The sequence below is a fragment of the Somniosus microcephalus genome, chromosome 7 (assembly GCF_052327205.1).
Source record: "Somniosus microcephalus isolate GS21.2 chromosome 7, FLI_Smic_1.0, whole genome shotgun sequence".
In the NCBI taxonomy this organism is placed as follows: domain Eukaryota; kingdom Metazoa; phylum Chordata; class Chondrichthyes; order Squaliformes; family Somniosidae; genus Somniosus; species Somniosus microcephalus.
In genome coordinates this window covers 29,353,799-29,380,155 of record NC_140993.1, presented here as the reverse complement: position 1 = coordinate 29,380,155, position 26,357 = coordinate 29,353,799, and positions in this window count along the sequence as shown.

Sequence of the window (26,357 nt, the reverse complement as noted above, 5' to 3'; positions counted from 1 at the left end):
CCCTCTCTGTTCGCCAACCTCGCACCCAACTGTCGACCCATAGCGACCAAGAGTAGGCGGTACAGCTGGGAGGATAGACGGTTCATTGCGTCGGAAGTAGAAAGACTCAAGCGGGAGGGTATCATCGAATGCAGTACCAGCCCGTGGCGCGCCCAGGTAGTAGTAGTTAAGGGTAGCGAAAAGAAGCGGATGGTGATAGATTATAGCCAGACGGTTAATCTATACACCCAGCTAGACGCCTACCCTCTGCCCCGCATAGCGGATATGGTTAACCAAATCGCGCAATACCGGGTGTTTTCCACCATCGACCTAAAATCGGCATACCACCAGCTCCCCATTAGGCCGGAGGACCGTCCATACACCGCCTTCGAGGCGAACGGACGTCTCTACCACTTCCTCAGAGTCCCCTTTGGGGTAACGAACGGGGTCTCGGTCTTCCAGCGGGAGATGGACCGCATGGTCGATGAGAACCAGTTAACAGCCACCTACCCATACCTAGACAACGTCACCATCTGCGGCCACGACCAGCAAGACCACGACTCGAACCTTGCGAGATTTCTGAAAACCACCCTCAGACTCAATCTCACCTACAACGAGGATAAGTGTGTCTTTAGCAACACGCGCCTCTGTATCCTGGGCTGCATGGTGGAAAACGGGGAAATCGGTCTGGACCCCGACCGATTGCGCCCCCTACGGGAGCTACCCCTACCAAACACTCCCAAGGCCCTGAAAAGGTGCCTGGGGTTCTTCTCCTATTACGCCCAATGGGTCCCCAATTATTCCGACAAGGCCCGTCCCCTCCTGAAATCAACGTCCTTCCCGCTCACGGCCGAGGCCCACGCCGCCTTCAACAGCATTAAACACGACATTGAGAAGGCCGCGCTGCGGACAGTGGACGAAAACATCCCTTTCCAGGTCGAAAGCGATGCGTCCGACTTCACTTTAGCAGCCACCCTCAACCAGGATGGGCGGCCCGTAGCCTTTTTCTCAAGAACCCTCCAAGGGCCCGAGATCAGGCACTCCTCGGTAGAGAAGGAGGCCCAGGCCATAGTAGAGGCAGTGCGGCACTGGAGGCACTACCTAGCCGGCAAACGCTTCACCCTGCTTACCGACCAGCGGTCGGTAGCCTTCATGTTTAACAACAAACAGAGGGGGAAGATCAAGAACGACAAAATTCTCAGGTGGCGGATCGAACTCTCCACGTTTGAGTACGACATAATATATAGGCCGGGGGCCCTCAACGAATCCCCCGACACCCTATCACGAGGGATGTGTGCCACCATCCAGGGGGACAGGCTACAGGGCCTCCACAATGGCCTCTGCCACCCGGGGGTCACCCGGCTATTCCACTTTATAAAATCCCGTAACCTGCCCTATTCCATCGAGGAGGTCCGGTCTATGACCAGGGACTGCCGCACTTGTGCGGAATGCAAGCCCCGTTTTTTCAGGCCCGACCGAGCCCACCTGATCAAAGCTACACGGCCATTCGAGCGCCTGAGCTTAGATTTCAAGGGACCACTCCCCTCCACCGACCGCAATGTGTACTTTCTCAACATTGTGGACGAGTACTCCCGCTTCCCATTCGCCTACCCCTGCCCAGACATGACCAGTGCCACTGTCATCAAGTGCCTCGGCAGCCTGTTTTGCACGTTCGGCATGCCGAACTACATCCACACTGACAGCGGGGCGTCGTTCATGAGCGACGAACTGCGCCAATACCTGCTGTCGAAGGGGATAGCCACGAGTCGGACCACTAGTTATAACCCCCGGGGTAATGGGCAAGTGGAGAGGGAGAACGCGACAGTGTGGAAGGCGGTCACCTTAGCACTAAGGTCTAAAGGCCTCCCCACCTCCCGCTGGCAAGAGGTCCTCCCAGACGTACTCCACTCGATAAGGTCGCTACTGTGTACTGCTACTAATGCCACTCCTCACGAGAAGATGTTTGTTTTTCCCCGCAAATCAACCTCGGGAGTGTCCCTACCCTCGTGGCTCTCCACCCCAGGGACAGTCCTATTACGAAAGCATGTGAGGGGCCACAAAACGGATCCACTCGTGGAGGCAGTACACCTACTCCACGCAAACCCACAGTACGCGTACGTCAAGCACGCCGACGGGCGTGAGGACATCGTGTCCATAAAGGACCTCGCCTCGGCAGGAAGCGACAACGACCCATCACCACCACCCCCAGAAGAACCTCCACCATCCCCAGGCTCACCACCCCCAGAAGTACCTGCAACACCCCCAACACATGGGTATGCCCAGGAGGGCACCACGGACTCCCGGTCGGAACCCGAGGTACTGTTGCGACGTGCAGGAAGGACTATCACACCCCCGGACATACTAAATCTGTAGAAGGGGTGAATGTGATGAAATATATGCCTTCATCAGCCCCTGTGTTTTACCTGCTTTGTATTGTGTGTACCGCCCCCTTTTTCCTATTGTGTGTATTGGCTACGCCCCTGTCTTTTGTCATATAAAGGTCTCAAGAGCTGTATGAGTCATTCTATCAGACGAACCCAATGTGTAAAGACCTGCAATGTTCTTAGTGATTAAAAGCCTTTAGTTGAATCCTTTAAACTCCTTGCCTTTGAGCTATCGATGGCACATCAAGAAATAAGATGCGGCCAAGGATAGACCCGTGGGGGACTCCTGAGGTAACAGTGTGGGAGTGGGAAGAGAAGCATTTGCAGGAAATTTTCATCCTGCGAATGGATAGATTAAACTGGAACCAAGCGCTATCAGTCCCACCCAGCTGGACAACGGAGGACAAACGCATTGGAACAGAATGGTGTGGTCAACCGTGCCAAAGGCTGCAGGAAGGTTGAGAAGGATGAGGAGGGTTAGTGCACCACCATCACAGTCACACGGGATGTCATTTGCGACTTTGATTAGTGCTGTTTCAGTGCTGTTGCAGGGGCGGACACCCGATTGGAGAGGTTCAAGCATGGAGCTACAGGAAAGATGGGCATGGATTTGGGAAGTGACAACACGTTCAAGGACATGCAGCTTAAAGGGGCCATCTTCCTCCAGGCCAGGAAAAACCATCCCACCTCTCCAGCATCAAACATGAAGCACAAGTAGGGGAAAGTGAATCGATCTCCCCCGTAATTGAATGCTGTCCCTGATATTTAACAAGCCTTCAACAGACCTAACAATGCTGGATGCCATTCCTCCTGCCCAGCATTGATTTGGTGGTAATGACAGTAAATATGATGTCTGACATTACTCTTTCATTTCCGCCTTACTTGGTTACGCGTGCCCTTTTTTAAATGGGCATTTCCAATGTCTAGTGGAAGTGACAGTGCAAGATTGACTTTGGCCAGTTAAAGGGCATTGATCTTGCCAGTCACATGACATAACTTCAGATGAAATCCTCTCTTGTGTGTCTCAGAATATGTTGAGAGAAGCTCCTACAATTGTGGGCACAGTCCTCAGTTTTTAAACAGAGGATGAAAGCACCTGTTTCAATTTAGAAGAGGCACAATCTGTTTATGGAAACGGTCTAGATCAGCCAGAGAAACGAGAAGAGTGTTGGGAAAAAGCCCAACCATATGGAAGAGTTTCCAGATAGGTTCAGGTTCCAGGATTATCTGGTTTCCAAAATACATCCAGAAAGCCCACACTCTTGGGTGGGGAGAAGCTATAACTGAAACTTACTACACATACTGCTTTAGTTAGTTAAATAATTCATAACAAAACATGCGATGGGCAACAAGGGGACATGTCTCTTTAAATGAACAACTTTAACAATGTTTAAAATGTGGAAGAATCCCATTGTAAATAAGCTCATTTCTGTTTTTGTCGAGGTGGGCTTTGAAATTCCCATCGTGCCCAGCCTGTTAGTGGGAAGCACCAAGTTCAGGCTACATTCTTCCCCACACTAAGCAGGTAAAATCACAATGCAGATCAACCTGGACCCACTCTGGCAAACCCCCTGTCACCATTGGCAGAAGATTGCAAGCAGGTCACCTGCCAGCTCGCTCAATTAGGGAATGTTGATTTGCCAGAGGAAAAGGACCTAAAGGGAGGGAAATACAAAAACAGGGAAGAATCACTAAAACAAATCTAGTTTGTTTATTTATATTCATATTTTTATTGATATTTACTTACATTTATAAGAACATAAGATCATAAGAATTAGGAGCAGGAGTTAGCCATTCGGCCCCTCGAGCCTGCTCTGCCATTCAATAAGATCATGGCTGATCTTCTACCTCATCTCCACTTTCCTGAACTACCCCCATATCCCTTGATTCCCTTAATATCCAAAAATCTATCGATCTCTGTCTTGAATATACTCAACGACTGAGCCTCCACAGCCCTCTAGGGCAGAGAATTCCAAAGATTCACCACCCTCTGAGTGAAGAAATTTCTCCTCATCTCAATCCTAAATGGCCGACCCCTTATTCTGAGACTGTGACCCCTGGTTCTAGACTCCCCAGCCAGGGGAAACATCCTCCCTGCATCTACCCTGTCAAGCCCTGTAAGAATTTTGTATGTTTCAATGAGATCACCTCTCATTCTTCTAAACTCTAGAGAATATAGGCCTAGTCTACTCAATCTCTCCTCATAGGACAATCCCCCCATCCCAGTCTGGTGAACCTTCGTTGCACTCCCTCTATGGCAAGTATATCCTTCCTTAGGTAAGGAGACCAAAACTGTACACAATACTCTAGGTGTGGTCCCACCAGGGCCCTATATAATTGCGTCTTTACTCTTATACTCAAATCCTCTTGTAATAAAGGCCAACATACCATTTGCTTTCCTAATTGCTTGCTATACCTGCATGTTAACTTTCAGTGATTCGGGTACAAGGACACCCTGGTCTACTTGTTTGCTCTATTACACACAAAAGAAAAAAGAAAGAGTTGCATTTATATAGCGCCTTTCATGACCACCGGACATCCCAACGCGCTTTACAGCTGTAGTGTATGTGCCTTTAAGAGCCCCCTGTGTACTGTAATGCCGGTAATGGCCACTCGGGCTATATAAGCCTGTATATTGTGTTGTATCAGTTAGTTCACCTCCAGACTTTGTTCAGTAAACACCTGTGAAACCAACTCCTGCCTTCAGTGTCTCTATTAACACACGGACACAACAGTGGTGACGAATTGGAAACGGACTTACCTGCAATTCGGCAGCACCTCAAGGACATCGATTCCTCAGACGTCCAAAGTCGAAGAAAAGGAAGAAAAAAAAAAAAAAAGGCTGTGGTTTCACCAGCTAGCCGAGCTGGTGGCAGGTACTGCAGTAATCCTTCCTGGGCGGCGGGCTGGGGCTCCATCAGCTCGCTCTGCAGCGAGGCCAAGCAGCGAAGGCAGAGGCAAGCAGTAACAGACGGGGGGGAGCACTCGGGAGACGGCCGGTGCTGCAAGCAGGTCGGCGTTCGGACCTAGCAGAGAGAGTCCGGCGGGAACGAGTCTCCACCTGTAAATAATTTTTTTTTTTTTTAAACCGCAGAAAACAGCATTGTCATCGGCAGCAGCGGCGGGAAAGCGTGGGAAGCGCCATATCTTTTCTGCAGGAAAGAAAGAAAAGCGCGGGAAGCGCCATTTTTTTTCCAGGATGCCTAAGTCTGGCAATATTGATGCTTTTGATAACGATATAGAGGATTGGACCACATATGTGGAAAGAGTGGAGGTATATTGCACCGCAAATGGAATAGAAAATGATAAAAAGGCGTCAGTACTTCTAAATCTAATGGGCGCAAAGACATACGGGCTGTTACGAAACTTAATCACTCCAGCCAAACCAAAGGACAAGAATTTTAAGGAAATTGTTGATACCCTACAGGAGCACTTAAACCCAACACCGCTGCTGATAGCGGAACAATTCAAATTCTTCAAGAGGAATCAACACAAGAATGAAAGTAACGCTGATTACCTCACCGAAGTAAGAAAGCTATCAAAGCACTGCCAATTCGGGGCAGGACTGGCAGATTATCTTCGAGGCAAATTCGTCTGTGGTCTCCTAAGTGAAGGAACACAGAAAAGGCTACTTTCTGAGAAAGATTTGACACTGGACAAGGCTTTCAGTATGGCTGTCTCATACGAAGCAGCCGCAAGAGGAGCTGCAGAGATACAGCAAAAGACACAGGACTTCGGCACCCATGAAATGACACAGGGTTTCGAGAGATGTTATCGCTGCGGCAGATCCACCCATGACCAGAGGGACTGCTGGTTCAAGGACAAAGCATGCAGGCAATGCGGAAAGATTGGACACATTGCACGGGTATGCCGATCTGGACAAAAAAAATCCACGGACAGGAAAAAAAAAATCAATAAAGAAAAGTACAGAAAGGTACAAATGATGACGGACAGTAGCTCCGAAGACCAGAAGAGCGATAGCGACTCCGGAAACAAGAGACTAAGCTGTCTCAAATTACATAATGTAATTGCCAAAGAAGATTACCAGACCATTTGGGCTACCCTCACGATAGCAGGGTCTCCAGTTAAAATGGAGCTAGATACAGGATCAGCTCTGACCGTCATAAATCGACGGGATTACGAGCGGCTATTTCCGCATATACCTTTAAAAGACACATCCATTATCTTCAAAACATATACAGGGCAGAAAGTATACCCCAAAGGAAAAATAAGGGTGCCTGTTGTATACAACGGCAAGGAAATACAGAAGCTGTATTTATACGTTCTACAAGATGGTGGTCCACCGCTGTTGGGATGTGAATGGATCAGGAAGATACGTTTAGACTGGCACTCTATTCAGGCACTGACGGTGACCAGTAAGGAAAAAAATGATGATGACATCATACCTGAACAATTAAAAGACATCTTGGCCAACGCCAAGGAAGTGTTTCAAGAGAAACTAGGAACCTTGAAAGGCATCACCGCCTCAATAAAAGTGGAAGATGCGGCAATTCCCAAGTTTTTTAAGGCAAGGCCGGTGCCATACGCAATTCGTCCAGCAGTCGAGGCAGAGCTGGAGAATTTGGAAAAGGCAGGCGTATTATCCAAGATAGATTGGAGCGAGTGGGCAACACCCATCGTCCCGGTCATGAAGAAAACATTGAATAATGATAAATCTGAAGAACAGAGAAAAATTCGCATCTGTGGAGACTTCAAGGTGACTGTAAACCCGGTCCTTCACATGGTACAGTATCCTCTTCCGAGGATAGAAGATATTTTCGCCTCACTATCCGGAAGGAAACGTTTCACCAAAATTGACTTGGCACAGGCATATCTACAGATGGAGGTTGAAGAGGCCTCTAAAAAGTATCTCACGATAAATACACACAAAGGCCTGTACCAGTACAATCGACTGGTTTTCAGAGTAGCATCAGCTCCAGCTATCTGGCAAAGAGCTATGGAGCAAGTCCTCCAAGGGATTCCGGGGACTCAATGCTACCTAGACAACATCCTTGTAACAGGAGAAAACGACAACGAGCACCTTGCCAATTTGGAGCAGGTGCTCACTAGGCTGAGAGAACGGGGCCTACGAGCAAATCGCCCCAAGTGCGAATTTTTCCAGAATCAAATATCATATTGTGGCCACATAATTAATAAGGAAGGGTTGCATAAGTCACCTGAAAAAATTGAAGCGGTCATAAAAGCCCCAGCACCTGAAAATGTTTCACAATTAAGGTAGTTCCTGGGATTAATAAATTACTATCATAAATTTTTACCGAACTTATCAACTCTTCTGCACCCTCTTAATGAACTGCTACAAACAGGAGTAATTTGGAAATGGAGCGAAGACTGTAAACGTGCCTTCCATAAATGCAAAGACTTAATCACGTCCAAGGAAGTTTTGGCTCATTACAACCCATCACTGCCAATCAGACTGGCGTGCGATGCATCCCCTTACGGCGTAGGAGCAGTATTATCACATAGATTCCCTGATGGCTCGGAACGGCCGATAGCTTTTGCGTCACGCTCATTGAACTCAGCTGAGCGTAACTATGCCCAAATCGACAGGGAAGCACTCAGCCTGGTATGGGGAGTGAAGAAATTCAACCATTACCTACACGGACAAAAATTTACCTTGTTGACTGACCATCAACCCCTCATCTCCATATTCAACCCTAAAAAGGATGTTCCCATTATGACAGCGCAAAGGCTACAGAGGTGGTCCCTTTTTCTAGGGCCACACCAATATAACATAGAGTACAAAGGATCAAAACAGCATGGGAATGCTGACGGTTTATCGCGCCCACCGTTGCCAACGGTAGAAGAGGCACCTACAGTAGACCCAGTGGAGATGTTCCACTCTACCATAGTCGAATGTCTACCAGTAACAAATTCTGCCATTGAAAGGGAAACGAGAAATGACCCGACTCTCTCACGAGTCTACGATTTAACAGTGAAGGGATGGCCAGCACATGGCGAACCACTGTTGCCAGCATTCTCGCAAAGAAGAGAACAGCTGTCAGTGTGCCGAGGAACCTTGATGTGTGGATCCAGAGTAATGATTCCACCCAAACTCCAGGATAAAGTTCTAAAGGAGCTTCACGAGGGGCATCTGGGTGGAGTGAAAATGAAGAACCTAGCCAGGGCGTTTGTATGGTGGCCAGGTATCGATGGAGACATCGAAGAAATGACCAAGAGCTGCCTAGGATGCTAGAAGGTCCAAAACGCTCCACCACAAGCCCCTCTACATCCATGGGAGTGGCCCTCATCTCCATGGCAAAGGGTACACATTGACTTTGCTGGTCCATTCATGGACTCAATGTTCTTAGTCACGGTTGATGCACACTCCAAGTGGCCGGAGGTAATAAAGATGTCCTCCACCACCACGGAAAAAACCATCACAGTATTAAGGACCATATTTGCCAGGAATGGGCTGCCTGAACAGATCTGTTCTGATAATGGACCGCAATTTGTGTCCGAAGAATTCAGGAAGTTCTTAAAAAACAATGGGGTTAAGCACTACACGTCCGCCCCATACCATCCCGCCACCAATGGATTAGCTGAAAGGTTTGTCCAGACCTTCAAGAAGGCCATAAAGGCCATGGGTAATGAAGACATAAAACATCAGCATAAGGTGGATAACTTCTTGTTTGCATACAGGAATGCAACACATATGGTTACAAACCAAACTCCCGCCATGATGTTCTTCAATAGAAGCCTAAGATGCCGGCTGGATTTGATCAAGCCAAACATCAGAAGGGACGTGGCGAACCGGCAATTTCAAGGCATGAATGAAAGGCCAACTAGAACCTTCCAGATAGGTCAACAAGTTTTGGCCCGGGACTACCGTACCGAGAAATGGCAGCCTGGAACTATCTGCACACGACTGGGACCGCTGATGTATACCGTGGACATTGGAGAAAGCATAATAAGGCGCCATGCTGACCAAATCATAGAGTCATCCGAAAAGGGACAACCTACACCACAACTCTATATGCCTAATGATGAAGTAGAGATACCCATAGTATCTACCTCCGATCCGGTGATACTGGAACCAGATGAACCCGACACTGGCATTCAAGCCGAATCAGCCTTGCCAAAAGAACCTACTACACCACCAGAAACTACTACACCACCGAGGCGTTATCCGGACCGAGTCAGGAAGCCTCCAGAGAGACTGACTTATAATTGATTAACTGCAGCAATGTGTAGATTATTGTTCTTGTAACATGTAATTAATGATTTCTTAAAATATTATGTACTGGTTGGCTAAAAGGGGAGGAATTGTAGTGTATGTGCCTTTAAGAGCCCCCTGTGTACTGTAATGCCGGTAATGGCCACTCGGGCTATATAAGCCTGTATATTGTGTTGTATCAGTTAGTTCACCTCCAGACTTTGTTCAGTAAACACCTGTGAAACCAACTCCTGCCTTCAGTGTCTCTATTAACACACGGACACAACAACAGCCAATGAAGTACTTTTTGAAGTGTAGTCGCTGTTGTAATGTGGGAAACGCAGCAGCCAATTTGCGCACAGCAAGGTCCAACAAACAGCAATGTGATAACGATCAGATAATCTGTTTTAGTTTGAGGAATAAACATTGGCTAGGACAACAGGGATAATTCCACTGTTCCTCTTCGAAATAGTGTCATGGGATCTTTTACGTCCACCTGAAAGAGCAGACGGGGCCTTGGTTTGACGTCTCATCCAACAGACAGCACCTCCAACAGTGCAGCTCTGGAGCATCAGCCTAGATTATTTTACTCAAGTGCCTGGAGTGGGACTTGAACCCACAACCTTCTGACTCATAAGCAAGGGTGCTGCCAATTGAGCCATGGCTGACATAGTGTGACATTCTAATTTACATTTCTACAGTTTTGTTTTCTGATTTCAGGTTGCTTCACGACAGAGCCAACTATCTTCAGGAAAGATAGGGGTAGATTTTCACTTCTGTGTGATCTGTGGCTCAGTGAGTAGCACCCTCACCTCTGAGTCAGAAGGTTGTGGGTTCACAGTCCCACTCCAGAGACTTGAGCACAAAAATCTAGGCTGACACTCCCAGTGCAGTGCTGAGGGAGTGCTGCACTGTCAGAGGCGCTGGGCAGCCGAAGGCACAGGCACCAATGGTGGAGCGATTAAAATCTAAGAGGCCCGAATTGGAGGAGCGCGGCAATCTCGGAGGCGGGCGCTTTGGACACCCAGTGGTAAGCTCCTTTTAAAATGGAGTCGGCCGCATCGTCATTGGTAACGAGGCTGTTAGGCTACCGACCCCATTTTGATGCTGTTACCACCCCCGTTAACACCAGACGAGGACACTCAAAATCGACCGCGTACACACATTGTGACCTCCAAAATATATCCATGCTGTTACATTTCCGCTAAGATCAACTTGCTTCACTAATAACAGCTTAGCTCTAATAAGGTGACCTTGTATCCTGTGGTTCCATCATCTTTACCACCAATCACCCAGAGCAACAAAGGCATAACCTCAGAATGTGTTAACAGCTTAGTTATGAAATGATGTATCATCTTATTTTAACAAGATATTATTATGGCTAACTTTCTCCTAGAAAGGTGTCTGGAGGTCAAGCAGATGATAAAGTCGCTCTTTATTAAGCCAGGGCAACTAGGGATGGGCAATAAATGCTGGCTTTGCCAGCGACGCCCACATCCCATGAACGAATCAAAAAAAGTATCCACACTGACTTTGCTGGTCATGCCACTTTAAGGTGATTGGAATAAGAACAGTTTACCATGATCTCGCCTTTCAAATTGTGTGTGTGGGGGTCTTTTCAGCCTTCCACTGTTGCTATCTTCTGATGTTACCTCAGCTGTCTGGAAAGCAGCAAATATCTTGTTTATCAGAAATAGGGATTACAAAGTATTTACAGCACAGAAACAGACCATTCGGCCCAACAGCTCCACACGAGCCTCCTCCCACCCCTCTTCATCTAACCCCATCAACCTATCCTATTCTTTTCTCCCTCATGGCCTTATCTAGCTTCCTCTTAAATGCATCTATGCTGTTCGCCTCAACCACTCCATATGGTGGTGAGTTCCACATTCTAAGCACTCTCCGGGTAAAGAAATTTCTCCTGAATTCCCTATTTGATTTATTAGTGACTATCTTATATTTATGGCCCCTAGTTTTGGTTTCCTCCACAAATGGAAACATTTTCTCTATGTCTACCCTATCAAATCCTTTCATAGTCTTGAAGATCTCTATCAGGTCACCCCTCAGTCTTCACTTTCCTAGAGAAAAGAGCCCCAGCCTGTTCAATCTTTCCTGATTTGTATAACCTCTCAGTTCTGGTATCATTCTAGTAAATCTTTTTGGCACCTTCTCCAGCACATCTATATCCTGTTTATAGTATGGAGACCAGAACTGTTCACAGTTCTCCAAGTCTGGTCTAACCAAATTTCCATACAAGTTTAACATAACATCTCTGCTTTTCAATTCTATCCCTCTAGAAATGAACCCCAGTGCTTTGTTTGCTTTTTTCATGGCCTTATTAACCTGCGTCGTTACTTTTAGTGATTTGTATATCAAATGTCAGACCTTGATAACTACAAATCAGTATCTCCACTGCCAATCATATTAAAGCTCATTGAAATCATAAGCAATAAGAAGCTGTTCCAGCGTCTTGATCATAACTACCTTGGAACATAGAACCAGGAGTAGGCCATTCAGCTCCTAGAGTTCTGCCATTCAAATTACATCATGGTTGATCTGTAGCTCTACTCCATTTACTTATTTCTTAGGTTACATTGTACTGCTGGTATTTTGTACAATACAGACACAACATATTCACTTAACTAGCTTGCCAATTCCTTATTATGCATTATAGTATCACCTACATCTATCTCTAATGGGGCCACGTTCCCCCTTACCACTCCCTTTCTCTTAATGTCAGCTGTGTCTCAGTTGGTAGCGCACTCACCTCTGAATCATCAAAGGTTGTGGGTTCAAGTTCCACTCCAGGGATTTGAGCACAAAGCTAGGCTGACACTCCAGTGCAGTGCTGAGGGAGTGCTGCACTGTTGGAGGTGCCGTCTTTCAGATGAGACGCTAAACCGAGGTCCCGTCTGCTCTCTCGGGTGGATGTAAAACATCCCATGGCACTATTTCGAAGTAGAGCAGGGGAGGTGTCCTGGGCCAATATTCATTCCTCAACCAACATAATAAAAACAGATTATCTGGTCATTATTACATTGCTGTTTGTGGGACCTTGCTGTGCACAAATTGGCTGCCCCGTTTCCCACATTACAACAGTGACTCCACTTCATTAGCTGTAAAGCGCTTTGAGACGTCCGGTGGTCGTGAAAGGCGCTATATAAATGCAAGTCTTTCTTTTCCTTTTTAATATTGATAAAAACTTTTACTGTTAGCTCCTTTTTTGCACATCATTACTTTTCTTATATCCCTTTTTTGCTTTTTATAGCATGCTGGATCTCCACTTTTACTTGTATTTGTGTAAGCTCTTTTGTTTGGCTCGATACTGTCTCTTACCTCGTTTGTTGACCATGGTTGCTTCACTGCTCAAGTGGCACCTTTGCCTTTTAGGGGTATAAGTTGGTTTTGTATTGTATCAAATGCTTATCTGACTACTCCCCACTGTTTGCCACTAACAGTTCAGCCCAGTTTACTGCGCTCAGTTTATTTCTCATCCCTTCAAAGTTTTCCTTACTCAAATTTTAAATATTGGTTTGTGACTTTTGACTCTTCCTCTTCAAACCTAATATCAAATTCAATCCTATTGTGGTCACTATTCGCAAGACAGTCCCATACAATCAGTCCCATACAATTCCGGTTCGCTACTGATCACTAAATCTAGTAAGTCCTTATCCCTTGTCAGTACTAAAACATATTGTTCCAGAAAACTGTCCCGAATACACTCTAGAAATACAATGGTCGCGAATTTAATGGAGGAGGCGGGATGGGGGAGGGAGAGCTGGTTTCCGGGTTCCGGTCCCGCTCCCAGCTGCATCTTGATTGGCCTTGTTAAGCCCGCCCTGCCGGCCAATTAACAGGAAGTGTCATTTGATGATGCGTCGTCAGCCAGTTTCCTTAAAGGGACCACGTCCACATGAAGTTTGACAGTTGTTCTGTCAGTGTTTGACAGCATTGAGGTGCTGCAAACACTGACAATCATTGCACAAAGGTGAACGTTTGCACCCAGGCTCTCCAATGACTCACTCCATATGTCAAACCATGCAGGGAGGTTCTCTTCCCTTCCAAGGGTGGAAGAGACCTCCCCAGGACACCAACTTACCTTGCATCTTCACCCATCCCTCTCTATCTATTTTATCACTTCCCCATCTCACTAGCCACCCCTCACACTCACCCTCATCCTACTGCAAGCATACCAACTAACAACACACAAGGGTAGGCACTTGAGAGGTTTAGCCAATGTCCATGTGAAATTTCTCGGAATGTGTTGTCAAACAGTGAAATCTCTTTTTCAAAAAGTGCCCCTTATTGGACAGATCTGAACGCACCTTGAGAAGTGTCTTACTGAGTTCCAGTGATTTTTCAATCATAACTTCCCCCCACCCCAGCTATAATGATGAGTGTGCATGGAATGGCTTGGACATTAAAGGGATGCTTCACGGTACTGGTGTGGGATGGTGTCAACCTGGTGCATCATGTGGCAGCCAGGGTTTACAGCATCAAGTGAAGAAAATCTGGCCATGGTGATGCCATCGCCGGCCTCCCGGGCAGTAATTTTGTGAGGGGCTGATGCCCTGTGTCCAGTGCAGCATCAGGTGATGGCGGAGAAGGTTGGTGATGAGGTTGCTGATGTTGGTGTTGGGGCTGATCATGGAAGGATTCAGAGGACCAAGGTCTGATTGTTTCATTGGCTCCGATGTTGCTGGAATAGATGGCAGCTGCAGGTGCGATGACAGAAGCGATCTGTCACTGGTGAGAGAGGTTCTCCCAATGAAGTGGCACTTGACATACAGTTGGATGTAAAAACTTGTAAGCTAAAGAAATCTCTACATGTATTAAAAATGCATTCTGTGCTCTTAAACTCACCATCTGCAAACATGGCATCCTTGACACCACTTCTGCAGCTGTCAGCTTTTCACAAACATCAGAGCAGACTCACAACACGCCAGGTTGAGCTGGCGTGCTCCCCGAACAGGGTAACCAGTGGGGGAGAATGTAAAATTACAATTAAGCCTCAAAATACTCTTAAATTGGCTCTTAACAAACCATTTAATGAGCTCAATTGTCTCCCCCGCCGCTTGGTGTCAAGTCTGTTCTCCGCTGACAGACCCGACACCTGGGAGGCTTGCGTGGAGGCGGGTTGACGACGGGTTTCCTACCCGCTGTCAATCTTTGCGATTTTGACAGTGGTCCCGCCTCCAAACCCGCCCCTTCAGCGCAATTAAATTCATGGCCATTGTCTTTACTATGAGTATATTCAAGACAGAGATCGATAGATTTTTGGATACTAAGGGAATCGAGGGATAAGGGGATACGGTGGGAAAGTGGAGTTGAGGTCGATGATCAGCCATGATCTTGTTAAATGGCGGAGCAGGCTCAAGGGGCCAAATGGCCGACTCCTGCTCCTATTTCTTATGTTATTGTGTACTTATCATTACTTGAGCTATTCTGCTTCTCGCAGTCTGTGTGAACATTTCCCATGTTGTTTCTACTATGTGTTTCCCTAATCTTTGTATTTATACATCCCCCCCATCCCACCACTGCATCACTATTGTCAGGAGGTCTGTAGACAACTCCTACCAGAGTATTGCATCCTTTAATGTTCCTTAGTTCTATCCATCCTGTTCCCCCTGCCTGTTCATCCTTACTGAAATCCTTTCTTTCCACTGTTGTAATTGTGGCTTTTATTAACATTGCTGTTCCCCCTCCTTTCCTAATTTCTCTGTCCTTTCTAAAGATTCTATAGTCTGGAATATTTAGCTCCTAATCATGCCCAGGCTGTAACTAGGTCTCTGTGATGGCCGCTATTTCATAGCCTTTAAGCTTAATTTGTGATTCTAACTCATGTTTTATTTTTTATGCTATGTGTGTCAGCTGTGGCTGAGGTGGTAGCACCCTCGCCTCTGGGTCAGACGGTTGAGTTCAAAGTCCCACTCCAGAGACTTGAGCACAGAAATCGAGGTAGACACTCGAGACTTGAGCACAGAAATCGAGGTAGACACTCCCAGTGCAGTGCTGAGGGAGTGCAGCAGTGTCGGATGTGCCGTCTTTCGGATGAGATGTTAAACCGAGGCCCCATCTGCTCTCTCAGGTGGACATAAAAGATCCCGCGGTACTATTTTGAAGAAGAGCAGGGGCATTATCCCTGGTGTCCTGGGGCCAATATTTATCTCTCAATTCATCAGTTAAAAAAACAGATTATCTGGTCATTATCACATTTCTGATTGTGAGACCTTGCTGTGCGCAAATTGGCTGCTGCGTTTCCTACATTACAACAGTGACTACACTTCAGAAAGTACTTCATTGGTTGGCTGTAAAGCACTTTGGGACGTCTGGTGGTCGTGAAAGGCGTTATATAAATGCAAGTCTTTCTTTCCTTTTGCATTCATGTACAGAACTCTTATTTGGGTGACATAGGAACATAGGAACAGGAGGAGGCCATTTAGCCCTTCGAGCCGTTCAATGAGATCATGGCTGTTCTGTGACCTAACTCCATATACCCGCCTTTGGCCCGTATCCCTTAATACTTTTGGTTAACAAAAATCTATCAATCTCAGATTTAAAATTAACAATTGATCTGGCATCAATTGCCATTTGCGGATGAGAATTCCAAACTTCTACCACCCCTTTGTGTGTTTCCTAACTTCACTCCTGAAAGGCCTGGTTCTAATTTGTAAACTATGCCCCCTAGTCCCAGACACTAGCGGAAATAGTTTCTCTCTATCTACTCTATCTGTTCCCCTTAATATCTTGAAAACTTCGATCAGATCACCACTTAACCTTTTAAATTCCAGGGAATACAACCCTAGTTTGTGTAATCGCTCCTCGTAATTTAACCCTTGGAGTCCGGGTATCGTTCTAGTAGTTCTACAAGACACTCCTTCCTAGGTTAATATATCCTTCCCAAGGTGTGCTGCCCAGAACTGAACACAGTACTCCAGGTGTGGTCTAAGCACAGCTGTGGCTCAGTTGGGAGCACCCTTGCCTCTGATTTATGAAGATTGCGGGTTCCAGTCCCACTCCAGGGACTTGAGCACGCAAATCTAGGCTGGCACTCCAGTGCAGTACTGAGGGTGTGCTGCATTGTCGGAGGTGCCATCTTTTGGATGAGACCCATCTGCCCTCTCAGGTGGAAGTAAAAGATCCTGTGGAACTATTTCAAAGAAGAGCAGGGGAGTTCTCCCCGGTGTCCTGGGCCAATATTTATCCCTCAATCAACTATCACTAAAAAAAATGGATTATCTGGTCATTATCACATTGCTGTTTGTGGGAGCCTGCTGTGCGCAAATTGGCGGCCGCATTTCCTACACTACAACTCAAAAGTACCTCATTGGCTGTAAAACGCTTTGAGACATCCGGTGGTTGTGAAAGGCGCTATATAAATGCAAGTCATTTTTTTTCCCCCTTTCTAACCAGGGTTTTGTATAGCTGTAGCATAACTTCTACCCCCTCGAATTATAGTTCTCAAGATATAAAGGCCAGCATTCCATTACTGTCCCCACTCTGCCCATTTACCCTGATGGTGTATTTTTCACACTTTTTGACCTATCACAATTTTGGTTGCTGAAGCTCTGTGCATTGTTATACAGGCAATTTAATATGATTTTATTTTTCATTACTCCTGCTTTATTTTTAACGTATTTTATTATTGCTTCCTATGAACTTTTCTGTTCCCAGAGTATTTATAAGGTCTTTGTCTCTTTTTGTACTCTTCTTATCTTTAGGTTATTCATACTTCCACCTCCTGCCCCCTTTATTGGTTTGGAGTCTTTTCTAAATTCCTATTGACCCCTCCGCGAAGACCTTAGTTTCAGCCTGGTTCAGATCCAGCTGTCCCAGTGTTGTAGCTTATTCCTGTCCCAGTACTTGTGCCAGTATCCCATGAAATGGAGCCACTTCTTTCCACAACATTCAGCCACGCATTCACTTTCCTGATCTGCTTATCCCTATGCCAATTTGCACGTGGCTCAGGTAGTGATCCTCAGCGGGATCTCCTCCCTGTTCTTTCCTATGTTGTTGGTTTCGACATGGTCCTTGCCCCTCCCTTTCCAAGATCCTTTCCAGCCACTTTGAGATATCCTTTATCCTGGCAACACACATTCCAGGACTCTCGATCGCCACTGCAGAGGATAACCTCTATCCCCATAATTATCGAATCCCCAATAACTACAACCTTTTTATTCCGATGTCTTTGCCCCCCCCCTCCCCCGAATTGCCTCATGTGCCACAGTGCCTTGGTTAGCATTCTGGCCATCCTCCCTGCAGCCATCTTCCTTATTGCCACAGGTAGGAAGTACATCATACCTGTTGGGCCGGGTCAGTTTCTGCCGTTCCTCCTTCCCTGCCTCCACTAGGTTCCACCCGGCCCCCCCTCCCCCCACTTACCCTGCTGACTGTCAGTCACACACTCCTCTTTCTGTTGCCATATCTTTCTATGTGATGTATGTGACTGTGTTCAGGAGTAAACTATCCAGGTATTCCTGCCCCTTCCTTATGTGTCGGAGAGTCTCTAACTCACTCTCCAGCTCAATGACTTTGAGCCAGAGTGACTCAAGAGAGGGACTTTCCCCACAGGTGTGGTCATCCGAGACAGACTCGCTATCCAGGAATTACCACATTCTGCAGTCCGGACACACTACCTGCGCTGCCATTATTTGTGCTTTCTTCCATTTATCCTACAGCAGTTATTTATTTATCTGCTTCCAGAGCAAACTGATCCACCATTAAATACTAAATTTTGATTATCAGATGAATTTTAATTTGGTTTCTTTGAGGTATGTTTTATTTTCTGCTTAGTTTAATTAGCCTATATCATTCTCTTACTAACATCAATTTTAATTATTAATTATTAATTTCTAAATGTTAAGTTTAGTAGTTCCTTAACCTACCATGCAGGTAAATGTTGAAGGAAGAGTAAATAATTGAACATTTTATCCTTGGTTGATTTACTTATGACATCTTTCCCCCTCTGCATTGAATTTCCACGCTCACCAAATTTCCAGTTTAAAAGTCCTCACCCTGCTGTGCTCTGTGCTCTCTCACGTATTCACCCTGTGCATACATTTCTGACATACACAAGCTTCGGCTGGTCAGTCAGCCCCAGGCCACAGAGTATCTAATCAACTCCTGCCCAGTGACCTAAGTGCAGTTGCATGACTGCCAACTGACTTGCAATTATTTCTAAGGTAAAAATTAAGCTTAAATCTCAGTTGGATCAAAAAAAACTTCTGTACCACTAAAATCCCATTCTCACTAAATTCCTGTTTTTAAGAGATCTCACTCTGTTCCCAGCTCGCTCTGATGAAAGGTCATCGACCTGAAACCTTGGGGTCAATTTTGACTCAGGTGCGGGGAATTGTCGGGTTCCCTGAATTTACTGTTTCCCACACGACTCTAAATGGGTCTGTGAGATTGATGCACTTTTAACTCAATTGGCCAATTGATTTCCAACGTGTGGGAAGCCTTGGCAATTGAGTATTTCCAGTCAGAAAGTCGCAGAATATGACGTCATCATTGCTGCTGCTTTTAAGGTCCACAGCAAGCCTTGCATCTTCTGCAGGCTTCCAAACTTTACCATTAAGATGGCACGGGAGCCTGCAGGAGCAATGGCCAGCGGGAAGGCAAAAGCTGCCCCAAAATTTGATGAGGCTTCACTCCAGGCATTGCTGGATGGTGCTAGGGCCCACAGGGAGGTCCTGTTCCCTTCAGGGAGGAAGAGGCCTCCCAGTCAGACCAAGGCTGTGTGGCTACAGGTGGCTGGGGAAGTCAACTCCTTGGGGCTCACACGGCGCACCTGGATGCAGTGCAGGAAAAGATTCCATGACCTTCAACACACTGGAAAAGTAAGTATGAAGTTTCCATCACCCTCAATCTGATCCCCATTGCCTTTCCTCACCAGCACTCAGCTTTAGCAATCTCTTCCTCCACATCCCACTTGACACTCACATCCATGCACCCTTACCCATTCCCTCTCTCTCTATGCTCACATTCACATAACTATTCGACCATGCAGCCCTCACACTCCCTCTCACTCTGATGATTTAAACACAACTGACAACACACAGGGAGGGCCCTTGGTCTTGCAACCTCACTCCATCTTTGTCTCCTTCTAAGTATCTATGCTATGCAATCTCTGCACTCACCCCTTCATTCTCACTCAATCTCCACTTGTCTCCCTCATTGCAGGAAAAGAGAGCTCACAACAGGAGAGAGCGAGCCAGGACAGGAGGAGGGCCACCCTCATTAGCCCAGCTCACCCCCTGGGAGGAAGCCATCCTGGAAATTGTCGGGGCTGACAGAGATGCGGAAGTTGGGGAAGAACAGACAGGTGCATCCTGCAAGCTGGTGACAGAATAGTTTTCCATCTCGCTCATTGGCATTGCACGAGTCGCTGATAATGATTCTGAAGCTACATCATATGGACTTATGATCATCTGCAAAATGCAATGTGCATGTAACCTTGGCATCACATCTCTAACTTTTTCCTTGACTCCCCCACAGGACCATCGAGAGCCCCCGTCCCCAGTGTGCAGGAGGAAGAGCCTGAGCAGCCAGACTCCTCAGAGGAATCTGCAACCCTGAGGGCACAGCATCAGCAGAAATAAGCGCACCCAGCACCAGCACAGACACTCACACCTCGGTGGGACCTTCGGGACATAGAGTAGAGTTGTCACCTGGTGTATCACAGCTCACAAGTGAGCATCAGCAGATTGTGGAGACAGGGACAGCAGTGGAGAGTCCTCGTCGGAGGGCACAGGACTCTGCCAGCTCGGCTCAGCTGCATATCGACCCTCTGCCTCTGGGTCCATCCATAAGATCAGAGGTGATGGAACTCCAGGCACAGATGCAGGAGTCTCTGGCAGGCTTTGTCTCCAGGGTCGCTGCGAGTGTGGAGCGAATGGAGGAGTCCATAGCGAACATGAGCAGAGCCTTTGTGGATTCAGTGGCGCATGAACACATCAACACGGAAAGGATGGCTACCTATGTGGAAATGATTGCTGCCTCCGAGGTAAGGCTGGCTACCATAGAGGAGAGGATGGCTACGGTAGAGGAGAGGAGGGCTACGGTAGAGGAGAGGAGGGCTACGACCATGGAGGAGCTTAGTCGCCAGGGTATAGAAAACATGGTCATTGTTCAGAATAGAATGACATCTCTTGAGGAGCGATGGGCATCTATTGAACAGAGAAACCAGACCTTCATGGAAGTCCTTCTGAGTAGGACGGCCATTGCAGATACGGGTCCCCATGGCCCCCCTGATGTGCAGCAAGGTGCTCTCAAGCCACTTGCAGGCACTGAGGGGGACCTGACCCATGAGAGGGAGGTTGGTGGCAGACCTCAAGGAAGTGGGGGCTCCTCTCCAAGCGCTCACACTTCCATGCCACTGCAGAGTCCTCGGTCAGAGCCCCGCCGGAGTCCACACCCAACTGAGATAGACGTCTCAGCTCCTGCACAGCCGCAGGAGCAGCAGACTGCTGACGAGCACTCACAAGCTCGCCACCCCAGAGGATGCCCGCCAAAGGTGTCGAGACAGGAGCAGTAGGAAAGTGAGCAAGGGGCCTCCACATCTGCTGAAGCCACAGGGGAACCACTACGTAGGAGCACGCGTAAGAGGAAAATAAAGCACAAATAGTCACAAGGGTAGTCACTTGGGTGAAATGTTGTGTATTTTGTAAAAATGCCATCAGTTGTTTGTTTTGCATAAAAATTCTGATGGCAACTGCTGCAGTTCTGGCGTGTGTCATTTCGCGAATGGGGCTTTCACATTGAGGGCTTAGGATTACTTGCAGTTGTCAGGATGCTGGTCAAATACCTTGGAATCAGCAGGATTTGGCCATTGTCGATGCTCAGGTAAGAAGCTGCGAGGCAAAAGAGTTTGATTTACTAAGCTAAGCAAATCTGGCCAGGATGAGTGCATTCCTTGCATCCTGGGCGGCAATGTTCTCGCGTAATGCTGCCGCTGGTTGATGGGCCTCTGCAGGATGCTCGTTTTTGCCCTCCTCCTCCTCCTCATCATCATCATCTGAGGAGGGTATGTGAGGAGCCAGTTGGTCTTCAGGAATCTGCAAGCCATGACGCTGTGCCATGTTGTGGAGTGCACAGCAAACCACGACGATTCTGGAGACCCTGGCTGCTGAGTACTGTAGGGCTCCACCTGATCTATCCAGGCATCTGAAGCACATCTTCAGCAAGCCGATGGCTTGCTCGATTATAGATCTGGTGGAAATGTGGCTGGAGTTGTAGCGCTCCTCAGCTTCATTGGCTGGCCTCCTGAACGGCGTCATTAGCCAAGTCCTCATGGGATAGCCCTTGTCTCCAAGTAGCCATCCGTCAAGTTGGTCTGGCGGCCTGAATAGCAGAGGCACACTAGACTGGCACAGTATGAAGGAGTCATGGCAACTGCCAGGGTACTTGGCACAAACATGCAAAATCTCCTTCCTGTGGTCACACACCAGCTGAACGTTAAGGGAATGGAAGCCCTTGCGGTTGACAAAAATACCTGGATTGCGATGGGGTGCCCTAAGGGCCACATGTGTGCAGTCAATGACGCCCTGCACCCTTGGAAAGTCTGCCAGATGAGCTAATCCAACCGCTCGCGCCGTCACATTTGCGCGATCCCTGGTGAAATGGATGTGATTGTGCGTGAGGGCAAAGAGGGTATCGGTTACCTGTGTGATGCAAGTGTGTGCGGCCGCCTGGGAGATGCCGCTGATGTCTGCTGATTATCCCTGGAATGAGCCTGAGGCAAAAAAGTTGAGTGCGGTGGTGACTTTGATGGCCACTGGTAAGGAGTGTCCGCCTGGTCCTCTGGGCAGCAGGTCTTGCTGTATCATTGCGCAGATGTCAGTCACTACCTGTTGCGAAAGTCGGAGCCGCCTTTGGCACTGCTGCTCAGTCATGTTGAGGTAGCTGACCCTGTGTCTGTAGACCCTGTTTGGGGGGTATCTCCTGCGCCAATGGGCTTCCATGCGCTGGCCCCTTCTGGCCCGTGCTGCCTCAGGTGGGTGAGCAGCAGCCTGTCGCTCCTGCTGCTGCTGGTGCTGCTGTTGTGCCTGGTTCTGCTGCTGGCGCGCCTGGTGCTGGAGGTCCTCTAATGCCAAGAAGGGAAGCAAAAAAAGGCCTCCCATGCTTCTGGTAGATGCCTCAGTTGAGGAAGCACTGAGTGAAGGTGGCGAGAGGGGTCTCGCAGGAGGTCAAACTGGAGAAGTGTGTGAGGCTCCAACCTTCCACAGGTGTGGTTAAGCCTTGTAAAAGTTGCCCCAGGCCTGAGACAACAAAGTCCTGCCACCTGCAAATGATGACTGATCAAATCTCCTCTTTAATGGTTGACCTGCTGCTGATAGTCAGCAAGCCAATAGTGCTCACGGCAGGTTTCACAGGCGTGATCCCCACCAGGCGTGTTTTACGTGGGAAAAGAGTTAAACAGGCAAGGGCCTGTTAAAATGGGATTATAAAGGCCAATTAGTGCTGTTTAAGGGCCCTAAAGACCAGTCCCGCCTGTTGCAGGCGGGACTGATTCGGGACCATCAGACATGCCTGGGTTAAAATGGCAAGGTGTCGGGAACCAGGCGGGGGGGGGTCCCGACCCCCAGGTTTTGCGATTTTTAACCCCCCACACCCCTCAAAGCTCGCCTAACAGCTGAGTTAAAATTGAGCCCCTTAACTCTGTTTCTCTCTCCACAGATGCTGCCTGACCTGCTGAGTATTTCCAGCATTTTCTGTTTTTATTTCACCCTGACTAAATTGGTTAAAGATTACATGTAGAGAGTATTCGTAACAGGCTAGAGATGGTGTTAGGGTGGAGTCTCACAGGTATCAGTGCTTATACTCCTGTTTCTAACCTACATTAATAATCTGAATATCAAAACTAAATGTAAGCTTGTCAAATTTGCTGACAACAAGCACTTAGGCATGGCAAATGAAATATAACACTTGTAAATGTAAATTATTGCACTTCGGTTGAAAAACATGCTTCAAAAGTATGTAACAAATGGAACCGAATTGGCAGAGGGAGACTTAGAAAGAGACCTGGAATTGAGGGCAGACTCAACACTTTTATCGTCTGGACAATGTGGTAAAGCAATTAAGAAAGCCAATCGAATTCTGGGATATACAGCCAGAAGAGAGGAGTACAAATCTGTAGAGGCTGTACAATAACTGTTCAGACCACACTTGGAGTAAACTTTTCAATTCTGGTCAACATGGTACAAAAAAGTGTTTCGGGTGAGGAGTTTTCCACTACCATTGGAGATGCCCAGAACATGGGCATTAAGTGCACCAGAGAGCAGGCGTTACAAGCCTCCGCTCCTATTTTTCTGCCAAACCCCCTTGGGAACTAACACACATTAGACTGAATAAAATCAGCCCTGTAGTCTCACTAATCCAGTCACCTTTCTACAGTCAACTTTCCAAATCAAAACTGATTAGTTTCTCTGACACTAGATCACATTTTCACACCTCATTAATAAAATTGCTGTACTTAATGTCATAAAGGCATCTCTGTTTACATTGCAGTCAATAAGGTTTGCATTTCCAATGCATTGCAACAGAAATAGAGACATTACTATAACTGAATATGGTAATTATAACATTCTTATGATTACATTGTTATTGATGCAGCCTAAAGGAAAGCGTCATTAAAGCATTTTAAAATGTACTAACTAACCAATGGTGTTTTGTTCAAAGTATATCAACCTTTTTATTACTGGAAAGCATCTATTCTTCCAGCACAATTTAGGTCGCACCAGCCTCTGGAAAAATAAATAACCGTTTAACTTTTAAGATGGAAACTCTCTGTCAGAACTTTTTCCACCCACAATATTAACTTGACTCTTCTCGTCACATTGCTGGGTGGCAGTACTCAAATAAACATTTTGGACTCGGTCTAAACCCACCAAAGATGTTTAACTTTTTTTGGCCCCTTATAAAATGAGGACATTTCTTGGACATTACATACCCACAAGATAAAGTAAGAAAGACTTGCCTTTCACGCCCTCTCCCACAGCGCATTATAGCCAATGAAGTACTTTTGAAGTGGAGTCACTGTTGTAATGTAGGGAAACGCGGCAGCCAATTTGCGCACAGCAAACACCCACAAACAGCAATGTGATAATGACCAGATAATCTGTTTTCGTGATGTTGATTGAGGGATAAATATTGGCCCCAGGACACCGGGGATAACCCCCCTGCTTTTCTTCGAAATAGTGGCATGGGATCTTTTATGTCCACCTGAGAGAGCAGATGGAGCCTCGGTTTAACGTCTCATCCAAAAGACGGCACCTCTGACAGTGTAGCACTCCCTCACTACTGCACTGGAGTGTCAGCCTAGATTTTTGTGCTACAAGTTTCGGAAGTAGGGCTCTGAACCCAGAACCCTCTGACTCAGAGGTGAGAGTGCTACCCACCGAGCCATGGCTGACACACTAACACCCATTAATGGAACACACTCTGCTGTATTTTGCAATCTCTCACCTCTGGCGAGTACCTAAGATACAACCCCTGGTGGCATGGATGCCCATCAGCATGATTTAAACTAGGTGACCTCCACGTGACCCCACATCCTTACACTGGGATAGGTGGCTCGGGGGTTTAACGACCTCTGCTTCCTTTTATGAAAATGCAGAATCTTCGAAGATTGCCCTTAGCAAATATGCATCACAGTAAGCCAAGTGTAATACTGCAGGCAATGAGTATCATCTTGCGGGTTTTCACATCTTCCTAGTTATATGGCACTCAACACTTTATTAAATTAGATTTCAAGGAAAATACAAAGATATTTTATAAATACATTAAGAGCAAGAGGATTACTAAAGAAAGAGTAGGGCCTATTAGAGACCATAAAGGTAATCTGTGTGTGGAGGCAGAAGACGCGGGTATGGTTCTCAATGAATAGTTTGCATCTGTTTTCACAAAAGAGAGGGACAACGCAGACATTGCAATCAGGGAGGAGGAGTGTGAAATATTAGATGAAATAAACATAGTGAGAGAGGAAGTATTAAGGGGCTTTGCAGCTTTGAAAGTGGATAAATCCCCAGGCCCGGATGAAATGTATCCCAGGCTGTTAAGAGAAACAAAAAAGGAAATAGCAGAGGTTCTGACCATCATTTTCCAATCCTCTCTGGCTACAGGTGTGGTGCCAGAGGACTGGAGGACTGCTAACATTGTACCTTTGTTTAAAAAGGGAGAAAAGGATAGACCGAATAATTACAGGCCAGTCAGCCTAACCTCGGTGGGGGGAAAATTATTGGAAAAAGTTCTGAGGGACAGGATAAATCTTCATTTAGAAAGACACGGATTAATGAAGGACAGTCAGCATGGATTTGTTAAGGGAAGGTCGTGTCTGACTAACTTAATTGAATTTTTTGAGGAGGTAACAAGGAGTGTAGATGAGGGTAGTGCATTTGATGTAGTGTATATGGATTTTAGCAAGGCTTTTGATAAGGTCCCGCATGGCAGACTGGTCACGAAGTTAAAAGCCCATGGGGTCCAGGGCAAAGTGTCAAGTTGGATTCAAAACTGGCTCGGAGACAGGAAGCAGAGGGTAATGGTTGATGGGTGTTTTTGTGACTGGAAGGCTATTTCCAGTGGGGTTCCGCAGGGCTCAGTATTGGGTCCCTTGCTTCTTGTGGTATATATCAATGATTTAGACTTGAATGTAGGGGGTATGATAAAGAAGTTTGCAGATGATACTAAAATCGGCTGTGTGGTTGATAATGAAGAAGAAAGCTGTAGACTGCAGGAAGATATCAATGGACTGGTCAGGTAGGCAGAACAGTGGCAAATGGAATTCAACCGAAGAAGTATGAGGTAATGTATTTGGGGAGGGC